The 12,560-nt window shown below is 39.1% G+C and overlaps 1 protein-coding gene across 1 annotated transcript in view; it reads left to right on the plus strand.

The window, feature by feature from the left end:
• The window catches only part of LOC122694965 (interferon-induced very large GTPase 1-like), a 1,416,129-nt gene that overhangs the window by 79,151 nt on the left and 1,324,418 nt on the right, over positions 1 to 12,560 (plus strand). The window lies entirely within an intron of this gene.

The following is a 12,560-nucleotide window of genomic DNA, read 5'->3' on the forward strand; positions in this document are numbered from 1 at the left end:
CTCCCACTTCCCTCCCCTACCCATCCCTCTGGGTCTTCCCAGTGCTGTATAGAATAGACTTTTGGACTCTGTGGGAGCAGGCGAGGGTGGAATGTTCTGAGAGAATAGCAAAACTTCTTAAACCACCACTGCTCTGTACATTCGTTAGCAGTTACTGGGCCAAATGCGTTGTTGATGTTGCGAGTTGTCTCCTCTGCTTTACCACCCATTTCAAATTTGAATAAGAAAATCAATCGAATTTGCTTTTTGTCTAAAATCTTTTCTGTAGTCTAAAATAAATATAAAATAGACAGCAAGTAATGTCATTAGCAAAAAACCATAAAACAAGAAATGCACATTAAAATGATACCTAACATAACCACATTTATTTAAGAATATATTCCAATATCAAATGGTAAAGTTCAACAGTGCAAACCCACAATTATTTTTGCACCAACTTAATGCTTTTTGGCTGTATGAGACTGTCATCTCTTTTTGTTCTCCTCACAGTACTCATACTTTGATTCCTTTTGTCTGTGTCAGTTTCCTTACATTATGTTGGTACATAGTTAATGGCTTTCTATACAATTTTGTGGATTGATGTTCAAGGGACAATTTTAAACCTTGGTGTCTTACTGGTGTCCAAGGCATATTCCGGCTGTGTGCAGATACTTTTGTGTCTGATTGACCTCATTTGAAACTTCATCTCAAAACAAAAAATAACTCAGGAGAGAAAAATTGTACATGACTACGGTTATTTTAAATTTATAGTTTTAGAAGCAGGGCTATGTTCTACCACAAGGGTTGGAGGCACAAAATGTGCCTGATGTGAGCTCTGGGAGATAGTGGAGGACAGAGGAGCCTGGGTGCTGCAATGCATGGGATTGCAAAGAGTAGGACATGACGTAGTAATTGAACACCAAAATGATCATTTGTTTAGCACCTAGAGAAACAAAAGATTTTTCTTTGAGAGTTATTGTATCACTAACATTGTTTAGCATAGTGATATAATGTGATGAAAATCAGATTGACTTTCTTTCAGTTTTATTACTATTTTAAAATTCTTTGCAGATGATTCGCCTGCTTATGCTTACACTGGGCCAGGCTATGTCTGCCTCCCAACCCTTGCTACTCACTGTCTTTGAGAGATTTTGAGACTAGAATTGCTTTGGTGTCAGAAGAGTTGTACACAGAAAAACATGCCTTTCCCTCTACTCTGAATGACTGCATCTTATTCTGCTGATGCCTTCATGAAGCAATGTCCTGCAGCCTGTACAGGGATCAAGTGTTCAATAGGGGATTTAGTGATGATGGTGAAAAGGAATTGTCGATTGGATTCCAAGCCAACTTTTGATTCTGTCCCTAGAATCCTGAATGTTGTGAAGTATCATAGGGACTACCTCCTTCTGGATTTTCTTTTTCCTCTTAGGTCAGGGTCTTCACAACTTTCTGGATCAATCCAGTGTTCTAGGAAGGATTGGACAAAGACAGAGCTCATCTCTGTTATCAGATGGAATTGTGATCATATTGGGCTTAGTTAAAATGAGTTTCCTAAATTTGAATCATTGGAATATTGAAGAATATAATTAATCAAAACATCCCAAATGAAAACAAGAAATCTTGTAAGCAGTTGAATTTAGGAAAATAAGTCACTAATCTATATGCAACTAAAGCTGAAGTGGTCCAGGGCCATAGAGGGACTTGGAGTTTGGATCGAAATCAGCATAACCCTCAGTGGTGACACTTCCCTCTGGAAATGATGACTATTGGTAATTCCAGCTTGGCTTATTCTCTTCATATGTGTTCTTTGCCCTCTCTATTTCATTTCCTTGTATTGTGAGATAAACTGCCTGCTGTTGAAATTACAAGGTCCTTTAAGGTCAGAGAAGGACTGTGATGCATGTATCCTATCTCCTCTCCCTGCCTACCTCCAACCTAGTTCCGTGCTACTCTCACCACCCCCCTACAAAGTCTTTCAGTACAAGTTTGTAAAAAAGAGAATTTGAATTTTTCTTTGTGTCCCTTGATGATTTCACTTTTACTTATATCAATTGTTTATCTTCCCCTTTCTGTTTCATCTGATATTTGTTGCGAATTTACTATATGGCTATGTACATTGCTTGTTATCTACCTTTCATCATAGTTCAGTCGCTCAGTCATGTCCGACTCTTTGCAGTTCCATAGACTTCAGCATGCAAGGCTTCCCTGTCCATCACCAACTCCTGGAGCCTAATCAAACTCACGTCCATTGAGTTGGTGATGTTATCCAACAATCTCATCCTCTGTCGTCCCCTTCTCCTCCTGCCTTCAATCTTTCCCAGCATCAGGGTCTTTTCCAGTGAGTCAGTTCTTCGCATCAGGTGGCCAAAGTATTGGAGTTTCATCTTCAGCATTAGTCTTTCCAAAGAATTTTCAGGACTTATTTCCTTTAGGATTGACTGGTTTGATCTCCCTGCAGTTCAAGCGAGTCTCAAGAGTCTTCTCCAACACCACAGTTCAAAAGCATCAATTCTTGGCTCTCAGCTTTCTTTATAGTCCAACTCTCCATTCATCACACTTCAACACCAACATCTCACTAATTGTACCTCTTACAGTACATTCCTTTCTCAGTGATCTTTTCCTATTGAGTCTAAATTATTAAAAAGATTTCTCTAATGCCTTTCTTCTTATGAATCTGAACTCACACATGTCACTGACTGTAGTATTTGCAGTGTATCTGACTTGCTTTTGCTTTGGGTCTGTCTCTTACCCTAGCTGACATATTTCTTCATCACTGGGAGTTGGAACTTCCTTTTACAGTCCATGGAATTCTCTAGGCCAGAATACTGGAGTTGGTAGCCTTTCCCTTCTCCAAGGGATCTTCCCAACCCAGAGATTGAACCCAGGTCTCCTGCATAGCAGGTGGATTCTTTATCAGCTGAACCACAAGGGAAGCCCAAGAATACTGGAGTGGGTAGCCTATCCCTTCTCCAGGGGATCTTCCCGACGCAGGAATCAAAGCGGGGTCTCTTGCATTGCAGAGGGATTCTTTACTAACTGAGTTGTCAGGGAAGCACACCCTTTATTCCCGACCCACTATCTTAGAAACACTTAAGTCAGATAAAAGTTGGACAGTAGACCCATTGGAGGAGATAATAGCTATAAACTTCATCTATTTGAAAGAAACCTTGCTGATTATCCAGCCCACCTGTTCTTAACCTTTTCTGTGCCTTTTGACCAAGACTGATGAATTCTGTTCTTCTGAAAAATAGTTTTTTAATGTAGAGTGAATTTAAAAAATATTATAAAGGAACCAATTATTAATATATTGAAACACCTCAAAATATTTATAAAACTCTCCAAATTGCTTTACAACCCATTTTGAACTCTAATAAGAAAATTGCTAGAATTTGTTTTATGTCTAATGTAATTTCCATAGTCTAAAATAAATATAAAATACACAGAAAGTAATGTCATTGGAAAAATAACAGAAAGTGAGAAATGTGCTTTAAAATAATGTGCAATGTAACCACATTTATTTAAGAATGTATTCCTGTATCTAAAAACAGTAAAGTTGAGCAATACAAAACCACCTTTATTAATAGCTTCTCTTTCTTTACTGATTTCATTTATTTTGTCTCTCTTTTTCTTCCTTGATGTGTTTCACTAGAGGGTTATCAATTTTATCCCATCAAAAAGAGAACTAGCTTAGTTTCATTGATCTTTGCACTTGTTTTTCAGTATCTATTTCAATTATTTCTTCTCCAAGCTTATTATTTTTCTTCTATGAATTTCAAGTTTAGATGGCACTTTTTGTTCTCATTCCTCTAGGGATAAGGTTAGTTTGTTTATTTGAGACCTTTTTGTTTGCTTTCTTTAGGTAGACCTATATTACTATACACCTCCCTGTTAGAGCTTCTTTTGTTCTGCCTCATAGGTTTTGGAGCATTGTGTTTTCATGACGTTTTTTTTTAGATTTTATATTTGATTTCTTCAAGGAACCATTTGTTGTTTAGTAGCATGTTGTTTAGATCACAAGTTTATGGTTTTTCTAGTTTCCTTTGGTTATATTCTTGTTTATTCTTATTTTATTCTTGTTGTTGTCAGACAAGATAGTTGATATAATTTTAGTTTTAATTTTAATTTTAGTTTTCTTAAATATACTAAGACTTGTTTTGTGGAGTTGCATATGATTAATGTTGAGAATGTTCCTTGGGCACTTGAAAAGAATATGTATTGTGTTTTATTTGAATGAAATATTTTTTTTCTGTATCTAATAAGTCAACCTGATCAAATGCATTGTTTAAGGCCTGTATTTCTTTATTAATTTTCTGCCTGGATCATCTGTCCATCGATGTAAGTGAGCTTTTAAATTCCTGTACTTTTATTGTATTACTGTTCATTTCTCCATTTATACCTGTTAATTTTTGCTTTATGTGCTTAGGGGGAACCTGTATTGGGTGAATTGATAGTTTGAAAATAAGAGCTGGATCCATAAGAAATCAATTGACATTCAAATTTCAATTTTATGTACTTTTTTTTGGTAGAGAAGTCATTATGCAACACATATATCTGATAAAGTGCCTACATGCAGAATATGGAAAGAACTATAAAATCATCACGAAATGAATATGGATGAAAGACTTGAGCAGGCAGTTTATAAAACTGAATATTCAAATAGTCACAACAAGTAAAGGAAGTCCAGTTTCAGTAGTAATCAGGGAAATGCAAACTATAGTGAGTTACCAGTACTACATAGTTCAGAGTGGCTAAAATTTAAAAGAGTGATAATAGTATTAATAAACATGAGAAGCAACTGAAACACTCGTATATTGCTAATAATGTTATAAATTTGTACAGCTACTTTAAAAATTGGCTGGTATTCTCTCCTAAAGTTGAAGAGATATCTAGATATGTAGATAAACTATGACCCAAAAATTATTCTCCGGGTATATACCCAATGGAAATGTGTGAGTAAATGCAACAAAAGACATGTGCAAGAATTCTTAGAACAGCATTATTTAAATAAACACAAGCTGAAGAAAATTCAAATGTTTGTGGTAGTATAATGGATAAATGAATTGTGATATATAATGGAATATTATGCAGTGATGAAAAACCCAACTGTAGCTCCATTTAGTAACAGACAAATTTCCCAAACACTGTTGAGTGAATGGAAGTGAGACACAAAGCAATTACACTGAATCATTCAATTTGCCTGTTCAAAAACAGAACTCATCTATGGTGTTAAACCTCTGGATTAGAGAGGGTATAGTTATTAGAAGAGGACATGTTGTGAGGGAGATGGTTCTAGGAGGTTGGTGATGTTCTGTAACTTTTCCTTCATAGTGTTTAAACTGATGTGTTTGTTATGGAATAATTCCATGAGCTGTACACATGTAATCTGTGTTGTTTTTTGTTTGTTTTGGTAGTATAACTCTTGTATTTCAGTTAAAAATAGGTTTAAAAAAATCACATCTTTTATAACACCCTGACTCTCCAAGAGTTATTTCTCTTTCATCTATGAGTAGGTGTGATATAATGAATAAAGGACACCCCCCCAAAAAAAAGATATCCATTTTTAATCCCCAGAACCTGAAAATATATTACTTTGCATGGCAAAAAGAATTTTTTGGATGTGACTAAGATATTGAGATTGGGAGGTTATTATGGGTTATCTGGTTGTGACGAATGTAATCAGAAGGTCCTTCTGAGAGGGAGGTGTGGGGGTCAGAGGTAGAGTGATGTTGCCTGGGGACAACTTGACTGGTCACTGACAGCTTTGAAGATGGAAGGAGATTGTGAGCCAAGGAAGGAGGGCAGCCTCTAGAAGCTGGAAAAGGCAAGAAAACAGACTTTCCTTTAGAGCCTCCAAAAGGAATGAAGCTTTGCCAATAATTTGTGTTTAGTCTCATAAGACCCAATTTGGACATATCACCTCTGAAACTATAAAAGAATTAACCTGTTGTTTTAAGTCACCAAATCTGTGGTAATTTGTTACAGTAGCAATAGGAAACTAATAGTGGATAGTTCATGTGCAGTGTACTCTGACTTTGTACCTATCAGAGTACACTCTCCATAATAGTTGCTCTGTAAATTGTACTGAATGTATGATCAAGCTTCAAAAGTGTCATTCCTCATACGGTAAGGGGATTTTTGAAATAAATAAGGATGTTGAGAATTCAAGACCAGTATGCCGTCATGTGACCAGGCAGCTTCTACTAGTCTCTTTCCCTCTAATCTTCAAACTTCCTTAAACTTGAAAGGCTTAGAGTCTGGAGGTGAAGGAAAAGAGCACAGGGTTTGTAGTTATCAGGCACAACAAAATTGGAGAGGAGGATGCAGATGAAGATGGCATGATTAGGACTTTTCCTTAGTCTGTGAAAGGCATTTGTTGTCAAGAGGGAGATTAGAATATTTTACAAAAGAAATGTATAAAGAAATAAGATGGAGATAATAATGCTCTTGACATCCCAAATTGATTTTGTTGTAGGTCAACCACTCAGTTGTGTCCGACTCTTTGCAATTCCATGGACTGCAGCACACCAGACTTCCCCGTCCTTCACCATCTCCCAGAGCTTGCTCAAACTCATGTCTATTTGATGCCATACAATCATCTAGTCCTCTGTTGTCCCCTTCTCCTACTGCTGACAATCTTTCCCAGCATCATAGTCTTTTCTAATGAGTCCAGTCTTCGCATCAGGTAGCCAAAGAATTGGAGCTTCCAATGAATCATCAGTCCTTCCAATGAATATTGAGGATTGTTTTCCTTAAGGATTGACTGGTTTAATCTCCTTGAAGTCCAAAGGACTCTGAAGAGTCTTCTCCAACACCACAGTTCAAAACCATCAATTCTTCGGCACTCAGCCTTCTTTATGGTCCCCCTCTCACATCCATACATGACTATTAGAAAAACCATAGTTTTGACTATAGGACCTTTGGTGGTAAAGAAGTGTCTCTGTTTTTTAATATGCTGCTTAGGTTTGTCATAACTTTGCTTCCAAGGAGCAAGTGTCTTTCAATTTCATGGTTGCAGTCACCATCCACAGTGATTTTGGAGCCCAAGAAAATAAAATCTGTCACTGTTTCCATTGTTTCTTCATCGATTTGCCATGAAGTGATGGAACTGAATGCCATGATCTTCATTTTTTGAATGTTGAGTTTTAAGCCAGCTTTTTCGTTCCTCTTTCACCTTCATCAAGAGGCTCTTTAGTTCCTCTTCACTTTCTGCCGTAAGGATGATGTCATCTGGTTTTCTGACATTATTGATATTTCTCTCAGCAATCTTGATTCTAGCTTGTGCTTCATCCAGCCTAACATTTTGCATGATGAGAGTCCCTTGGACTGTAAGGAGATTCAACCAGTCCATCCTGAAGGATATCAGTCCTGGGTGTTCATTGGAAGGACTAATGTTGAAGCTGAAACTCCAATACTTTGGCCACCTGATGTGAAGAACTGACTCATTGGAAAAGACCCTGTTGCTGGGAAAGATTGAAGGCAAGAGGAGAAGGGGACGACAGAGGATGAGATGGTTGGATGGCATCACCGACTCAAAGGACATGAGTTTGAGTGGACTTCAGGAATTATGATGGACAGGCAGGCCTGGCATGCTGCAGTCCATGGGGTTGCAAAGAGTTGGACACGACTAAGCGACTGAACTGAACTGAACTGAACCCTGCATGTAAGTTAAATAAGCAGGGTGACAGTATATAGCTTTGATGTACTCCTTCCCAATTTTGAACCAGTCCATTGTTCAATGTCCCGTTCTAACTGTTGCATCTTGACCTGAACACAGGTTTCTCAGGAGGCAGGTAAGGTGGACTGGTATTCTCATCTCTTGAATAATTTTTCACAGTTTGTTGTGATCCACTTCACTTTCACTTTTCACTTTCATGTCTGGAGAAGGAAATGGCAAACCACTCCAGTGTTCTTGCCTGGAGAATCCCAGGGATGGGGGAGCCTGGTGGGCTGTCATCTATGGGGTCTCACAGAGTCAGACACAACTGAAGTGACTTAGCAGCGGCAGCAACACAGAGTTAAAGGCTTTAGCATAGTCAATGAAGCAGAAGTAGATGTTTTTCTAGAATTCCCTTGCTTTTTCTGTGATCCAGCGGATGTTGGCAATTTGATTTTTGGTTCCTCTGCATTTTCTAAATCCATCTTGAACATCTGGAAGTCATCGGTTCACGTACTGTTGAAACCTAGCTGGGACAATTCTGAGCATTTCTTTGCTAGTGAGGGAGATGAATCCTACTGTGCAGTAGTTTGAGCATTCTTTGGCATTGCCTTTCTTTGGGATTGGAATGAAAACTAACCTTCTCCAGCCCTGTGGCCACTGCTGAGTTTTTCACATTTGCTGGCACATTGAGTGCAACACTTTAACAGCATCATCTTTGATGGTTTGATATTTCAAATATCAGCTCAGCTGAAATTCTATCACCTCCACTAGCTTTGTTCTAAGGTCTACTTGACTTAGCACTCCAGGATATCTGGTTCTAGGTGTGTGATCACACCATCGTGGTTATCTGGGTCATTAAGATCTTTTATGTCTAGTACTTCTGTGTATTCTTGCCACCTCTTCTTAATATCTTCTGCTTCTGTTAGGTCCCTACCATTTCTGTCCTTTATTGTGCTCATCTTTGCATGAAATGTTCCCTTTGTATCTCTAATTTTCTTAGAGATCTCTAGTCTTTCCCATTCTATTGTTTTCCTCTATTTCTTTGCACTGATCACTTAGGAAGGCTTTCTCATCTCTCCTTGCTATTCTTTGGAACTCTGCATTCAGAGGGATGTAGCTTTCTTTTTCTCCTTTGCCTTTAGCTGCTCTTCTTTTCTCATCTATTTGTAAGGCCTCCTCAGACAACCGTTTTGCCTTTTTGCATTTCTTTTTCTTGGGGATGGTTTTGATCACTGCCTCCTCTACAGTGTTACAAACCTCCATCCATAGTTCTTCAGAAACTCTATCTATCAGATCTAATCCCTTGAATCTATTTGTCACTTCCACTGTATAATTGTAAGGGATTTGATTTAGGTCATACCTGAATTGCTTAGTGGTTTTCCCTACTTTCTTCAATGTAAGTCTAGTTATAATTACTAAGATCTGTTCCCAACCATAGAACACTTCTGACACTAAAAATGTGGGTTTTCCCTACCAAACAGTTCTCTAACTCTGTGCAGATACCAGCTGGGTGTTCTACAATTCAATTCAGTTCTGACACTAACTACTTGGAGTTAGTGCAGACCTCCCTTGTTAAGGGCTCAGCCCCACAAGACTGCCCTCCCACTTCAGATAGCAATTGCAAATATTGGGCCCCTAGTTACCCACAATTTATCTGACTTGTCTCAAAATTTGGGATTCCCATGACCCTCTCTTCTAGTTTGATAATTTACTATGACTAAACATGGAAATCAGGATCTTTTCTTATTTACTAGTTAAATATATAGATATACATATTTATATGTCCTTATAAAGGATGTTAGAAAATACATAAATGAAGAACCTGATTAAGAGGCACATAAGATGAGGGGCAGAAGTGTCCTGAATAGAAGGGTTTCTGTGACTATGGAGGTTGAGTTATACCACCTTTCTGCATGTGGGGTGTTCACCACCCTAGAAGCTCTCCACACCCTTTCCTTCATGGTTTTACAGAGATCCCATGACATAAGCATGATTAAATCACTGGCAACTCTGGACTAACTCAGTCTCTATCCCATTTCCCTCCTGGAGGTGTGAGGGGATTTGGAGCTCAAAGTTCCAACCCTCTAATCACATGGTTTCTTTGGCAAGCAACCTCCATCCTGAAACTGTCTAGGGGGCTCATGCAGAGTCACCTCATTAACATAAACTCAAGTATTCTTGACAGGGACTTTTTAGGAGTAACAAAAGAGGCTCCTCTCATCCCTGTAACTCATGAAGTTCCAAGAATTCTAGGCGCTCTGCTCCAGGAACCTGGACAAAGACTGCATATATCTTTATTATTATATCACATTATTGTACTAGTTAATAATGAGAAGTAATTGAAAACATTTCCTGGAAGCAGCCCCTTCCTTTTCCAGAAGAGACTCATCTGTGTTGCCAGTTTATTTCTCCTCTTGCCCCTCTTCCTCATTTTTCTTCATCTATGTGTAACCTGTTCATTGAATGAGCTGGACTCAGTGGTGTATAACTGGAATATTCCTTTAATTATCTCTACCCTTACTTGCCACCACGTTATTTTTGTTCTCCCTGCCCCCATTCCTGGTAATATTCTTGGGAAAGTGACTTTTCTAGTCACTATTAGAATAGTCTTAGGCATTGAAAGGTTTGGTCCTATCTACTATCAAAACTTCCATCTTTCATTAAATCCTAAGCTGGCTCTTTGACTACCTTTCACCACCTCCATCATGTTCAGGCCTGATTTACAATTTCATAGGACAGGAGGGAGTAAGTATGTCACGGCCTGTTTTCTTTTTCTCACTTCTTCACTTCATTTCCTCCTCCTACTTTCATTATTTGGTTTGAGGGATGAGAGCTGAAGGGTAGCTGTGGTGCTATTTGTGATTTGTCTTTTAGTTGTTGAATATACAATAGCTGCTTCTTGCGGTTGTGCTTTTGTGGAGTCTTCAGAATGCCCCCATACACTTAATGACCTGACAGTGTACTGTTTGCTGACCCTTTTTGCTGACATCCCAGGGGAGGCTCTTTGACTTTCCCCTCATTCCTGCTTCTGGCAATATATTTCCAGTTGTCTCTGCTGAAGTGGGTGGTGGGAGGGTTGGGGTGCGGGCGGGGTGAGCTGTGGGAGGGATGAGTGGTGAGAGGTGTGAGGAAACTCTTCGGCAGAGGATCCAATCTGTATCGCATGGACCTTGGAGAAATTCAGCATCTTGTTCAGGAGTAGAGGACCCTAGTGATCATAAGTAGATAGCTCCAGCCTCCATGTTAACTACCATTATTGCTGTTTCCTGGAGTTTGCTCAAACTCAGTGATGCTATCTAATCATTTCATCCTGTGCTACCTTCTTCTCTTTTTGCCTTCAATCTTGATATCTCCTCCAAATTAAAAGACATATAAGTCTGTCTTAAATCCCTATGGATTTAGGGATGACAGAAATATTTAGTCCATAATAGTCTGTAATACACTTCGTTCACTTAGAGACCTAGATGAAAATCTTCTTGGTGCAAATTTCCACCTTTTTAAAAGCATGTGCTGGTGCTCAGTCATGCTCAACTCTGCACCCTTATGGACTGTGGCCCACCAGGTTCCCCTGTCTATGGAATTTTCCAGGCAAGAATACTGGAGTGCATTGTCATTTCCTTCTCCAGGGGATCTCCCCAGCCCAGGGATTGAACTTCACCATCTCTTTTATCTCCTGCATCGGCAAGTGAGTTCTTCAACATTGGTGCCACCTGAGAAGCAACTCACATCTCATTTGTGTTATTTATCTTGTCCTAGAATCCATCACTCTCCTAGCCCCATTCCTGCAGGACCTGTCCTCTCTTGCTTAAATTACTCTGGAAATTCCCTACGTCTATTGATGTGGTGATCCCCAGTTCCTTTGTTTCCATGACCCACATTTTCAGTGACACTAAGAGACTCTTTCTACTGATTATGGGAACCTTACCTCCAGTGACCTTACAACTCTGGCCATCTCCAATCCCTATGACGTACACAGGGCCCAGCATCTCTGACTTTTGATGACTATAAGATTCACATTCCTATGAACTCTATCACCCTACTCCAGTATTCCTCAGATCTCCCTCACTGACCTCAACCCATTGACACTTTGATCCTGACCCCACCTTGATGCCACTTTACTCTCCACTACTATCATAGAAAACCACATTCATATGTTTCCATCTACCCTCATCCCCAGCTTATGTCTAGCCATTTTGTAGGGAACTCTTGACACCATCTCTGAATTGCATTTAGTAATCACTCTCCTCAAATGCCTGAGGAATTGATAAAAAATTATTTGTTTATACACAAGACTTTTGCCTGAAAATCAGAGTTAATATATAATGCTTCTTAGTTAAATGTTTTAATGGACTTACTGAACAAATATGAAAAGCATTGAAAAAATGTTAACAGTGCACAGTTATCAAGGATGCAGTGTTGTCAGAGACAGGGGCTATATTGAGCATGGGTTCTGTTTTTATCACTATTTCAATTTCATGCTAGCCAGGCTCCTCTGCCCATGGGATTCTCCAGGCAAGAATACTGGAGTGGGTTGCTATTTCCTTCTCCAGGGAATCTTCCCGACCCTGGAATCAAACCCGGGTCTCCTGCATTGCAGGCAGACTCTTTACCAACTGAGCTATGAGGGAAGCCCTGACCTGGTCCACAGCCTTGATTAAAATGGCCGTTTTTCCCTGGTCATGAATCTTGTTCCATAAACGGGTCCTTCTCAGACTTGTGCAGAGCTCTAGGCTTTGAATAGCTAAACTCCTGTGAGTTTTTTCTTTACCTTTTTTAAAAAACATGCACAGGCAAGTGCCAAAGTGCCCAGGAAGAAGAGAAAAATGGTTAAATTACAAAAAGCTGTTTAACTTCTATTTTTCATATTTGTTTAATATTGCTTCCTGAATTGATGCAAGCTCTATCCTGGTCAAGTTTCTGATTT

Source organism: Cervus elaphus, chromosome 1 (genome assembly GCF_910594005.1).
Source record: "Cervus elaphus chromosome 1, mCerEla1.1, whole genome shotgun sequence".
Lineage (NCBI taxonomy): Eukaryota > Metazoa > Chordata > Mammalia > Artiodactyla > Cervidae > Cervus > Cervus elaphus.